This window comes from Tupaia chinensis, unplaced genomic scaffold (assembly GCF_000334495.1).
Source record: "Tupaia chinensis unplaced genomic scaffold, TupChi_1.0 Scaffold143089_1, whole genome shotgun sequence".
In the NCBI taxonomy this organism is placed as follows: Eukaryota; Metazoa; Chordata; class Mammalia; order Scandentia; family Tupaiidae; genus Tupaia; species Tupaia belangeri.
The window spans coordinates 579,939-583,971 of record NW_006202933.1 but is presented as its reverse complement, the minus strand read 5'-3'; the positions used below and the strand labels follow the sequence as shown (position 1 = coordinate 583,971).

Genomic DNA, 4,033 nt, shown 5'->3' with positions numbered 1-4,033 from the left:
GTAACTTTATTTTGTATTTCTTTTATGGTTTCTAGTTTTCCACTAAAATTACTTTATTGACTGGAATATAAGAGCCACATTTTTTCCTACACATTCAATGGCTTTAAGTTGCTTTTTTTTTCTTTGGAGAGGTTTTTGCTATAGGGCACGTGTGCTCGCAGGACAGACAGAGAGAGACAGAGAGACAGAAAGTGAGAAATCACCCCCCAGGGGGGATGGTCACACGCCGCAATCCCTTCTCCTCCATTCTCCTCTCGGGATCTTGGGCACGCACGCACACGTGCCTGGCATGAGTTTTAAGCCACCAGGTCCGGGACGCGAACCCAGTCGACTACATGGGAGTCCAGCGACATAGCCATTACACTAACTGCTGGTCTCTAAGTTGCTTTTTTTTATCTACTTATTTTTCTATATGTTGCTTTACAGACTTATGCACCTAGTTAAGTTTGTTCCTGAATATTATATTTAGAAATTTGTTTTTAAAATATTTTGAGTACTATGGAAATATTTTCTCAGAGGATTATTTTCCTTTTTTTCCAAAAAGACAGAGGACACAATCATCTGGTATCAACCTACAGCAGTATCAAGAATTAGTTTCATATAAAGATGTACTGAAACCTCCGGCTTATTCTGAGTTATCTTTTTTTATAAGATTCAGACCTTTAGCGCCTCAGTCTATTACAGTGGTGCTCATTAAACCATCTTCTTTTGGTGAGACATGGATTCAAATCGTTCTTCTCCTCCCCTTGAGAGCCTTTCCAAAGCCCTATTCCGTCTCTTGAATTTAAACTACAACCTCTAGACATATATATATATATATATGTGTGTGTGTGTGTGTGTGTGTGTGTGTGTATCTTTAATGAGAAAGAGAGAAAGAGATAGAGATCCCTCATAGGGTCTTTGTGCCTCCCTCAACTGACCCCCTAGTCTTAGCTCACCCAGGTCACAGATATGCATATGTGTGCCTGGCATGTGCAGGGTGGCCCAGGGACGTGAACTCAGCACGTACCCTACATGGATCTGGTTACACCATCACTGTGCCACCACCTGGCCCCAGACTTACTCATCTTTATGGAAAAAAACAGCCTCTGTTGCCAGGCTCACTGCCCTGATTTTGTTCATTTCCAAGACCATTGTCTAGTAATTAAAAAAAAAAAATCTTTTTAGCTTTCCAGTGTCTTTACTGAAGAAAAATATTGTTGCCGATGGTTCCACATTAGTCCTCTAAGCAAAGGTTTCTTTCACATTAGTCACTCGTACTGTCTCTATGAGTCTTCAATCAAGTCTTTTGTTCTATAATTACTTAACTGGAAAATTAACGTAAGTTATTTGAAATAGTGACACATGTTCATGCATTATCCTAAACACTGACATCCATATTGAGTATTAAGACTCTAGTTCTCTCAAATGGAAAAGGAAAATATATATATATAGATATATACACACATATATCTATATATATATACACCTGTACTTACAATCCTTGAATTTCTTTCTTAGTTTGATTTGAAGTTCAATCTATTTATAATCTGTTTATTTCTCAGTTCTTTGTAGCCATCATTTTACCTCATGCTCCCTGAAACTGCAGAATACATAAAAACTATGAAAATTATCAGAAAGTCATGTATTGGCTCAGGGAGGGATAGTATCATTTATTACTTAAGTTAATGGAATACTTTTTTTAAAGAAGGTATTTAAAAATGTTAACTACTGATACTGAAACAAATCTTAAGAGAGTTTAGATATGTAGCTAGAAGGAAATATAATGATATTTTTCTTTAAGCCATAATTATTATTACTGTTATTATTTTCTTGGCAATAGCAGCATAGAATATTTTTTTACCTGTATAGGTATATATATAAAATAAATTACACTCTTGATTTTTTTGTTTGTTTTTGTTTTTTGCACTTCCAGAGTCATTTTTATTGGCCACTTACAGCTACACCTTTAGCTGTTTCCACCAGAAATTCTGCTTTTGCTTGTGCTGCTCCTTCAGGTGCCTCCCAGCTCTGCAGAGCCGGTTCACAGGAACACAGGCTAGAAGACAAAGGAGAAGCCTTCAAGAGGCCAGCAGGTGCACCAGATCCATTTGGACCATGCAGTGGCAGTTCGTGAGGAGTTGAGTCAACCCAGTGGCATCTGGCCGCCTTATCCTGAGCCACCCCCATCTTCAGGGAAGAAACAAGGCCAGAACTCAGCCTTGCTGGAGGGTCTGAAACCAACCTCAGGGTGCAGCCAGCCAAGTTACACCACCAGGGGCCAGCTTCAGTGTTTCTTTCCCTCCTTGTACGACCACCAAGACCAGGTTGAGATACAATGAAAAAGGGAGCCAGAGGATACAGTCTTGATTATTTAATTTTGCTATAGGTTGCATGTGCTCCTGCAGAGAAAGATTGAGAGAGAAAAAGGGAAAGTGAGAAATCACCTCCCAGGAGATGGCCACACCACAGTTCCTTCTTTTCCATTTTGTCCTTGGGATTTAGGGTATGTACACGCACACAGGCCTGCAGTGTTCCTCAATTCATGACGTCCAGTGGAATCTGGCCACCTCCATGCCACCTGTTGGCCCAATTTCAATATTTTTTTAAGAGAGTTTTTTGCTATAGGGCATATGTGCTTGGCAGAGACAGAGAGAGAAAGAGAGAGAAAGAAAGAGAGCAAGAAATCACCCACTGGGGGGATGCCTCACCACAATCCCTTTTCCTCCACCCTCCTCTCAGGATTTTGGGCACACACGCAAGTGCCTGGCATGAGAGTCAAGCCCTCTCAGTCCAGGACTCGAACTGCATGCAGCCATGTGGGAGTCCAGTACCACAACCTCTATGTCACCTGCTGGCCCTCAATTTGAAAAAATTTTGAGTCACTGTTTTTTGTTTGCACAAGTATCCTAATCTTGAGGTTACACTTAACCACTAAATTCAAATTTTGAGTCACTGTTTTTTGTTTGCACAAATATCCTAAACTTGAGGTTACCCTTAACCACTAAATTACAGAAGCCACACGTTCGCAACTATGACATTTGTGATCAAAGAAAACTGCATCACTAATTACAGAAGCATTCTTCTGGTATGTGACATGCGAGAGGGTCATATTCCCTATCTTCTTTGCCCTTTAAATAAAGGTACATTCTGCAATCACAATTTAAAGACTGAGTATGAATATGTGATTCTACATTCAGCATTTCTCTCTCTATAGTTCTAATTTCTATGTTCTCCCATTTGTAGTCCTTTGGCTAGTAAAACTATATAACTTCTCTTTTTGCCTGAGGCAAAGTGCTCGTATTTGATTTATCTTCTGTACTTGTCTTTCTTTTAACAATATGAACTTCTTCTCAGACAATTCAATGCTGTGTGTGACCCCACAGGGAAATAGTTTTCTTTTTAAGGAATGTGTACAAAGTACTTAATCAGTCATGTCATTCCATGATTTACTGTATATTATATTTTCAGTGACTACAGTTAACTTTCCCGGTCTCTAGATGCCAACATTTTAATAAAAACAAGACATTTTCAACAAAATGTCAGAAACAAAGTGATCAAAGTGCTGTGGGAGCAGTTTGGCAACAGTTTGAGCTTTGAATTTCCTATTCACTTTCCAAAACATTCACTTAAAAAGCATTTATTGAAGCTGAACTGCCTTTATCAGCCTGATCAGAGCTCCATAAAGAGCATGCATGATTCAACTGCCTTCCCAAGCTTTAAAAAATATAACTTTGATATATGCCTCACAAGTGCAGCACAATAGTTTTCATGCTCACGTTTGTTAAGATTTAGTGCAGCCATTAAAGAACAGAAGGGCTCTTTGGTGGCAATCCTCAGACATACCAAATATCCCAAAGCAAAACCTTCTACAAATCAGAGATTAAGGTACTGACAAAAATTTCCACTTGATTGCAGTTTTCCCCTTTAAACCTTATATCAGGAGTGACTATCTTTTCGATCAAATCTCTCAGGGAGGTGAATAGATAGGTTTTTTCCCTCTTGGAGGAAAATATCAACTGAGAGATAAAAAGTGACATTTTATGTGCCTTGT

The 4,033-nt window shown here is 39.1% G+C and overlaps 1 non-coding gene across 1 annotated transcript; it reads right to left on the bottom strand.

The window, feature by feature from the left end:
• Positions 1 to 2,207: 2,207 nt before the first annotated feature.
• On the bottom strand, positions 2,208 to 2,339 carry LOC114005179 (small nucleolar RNA SNORA61). The gene has a single exon (XR_003547061.1). It is a non-coding gene; the product is annotated as a small nucleolar RNA SNORA61 (small nucleolar RNA).
• Positions 2,340 to 4,033: the final 1,694 nt, after the last annotated feature.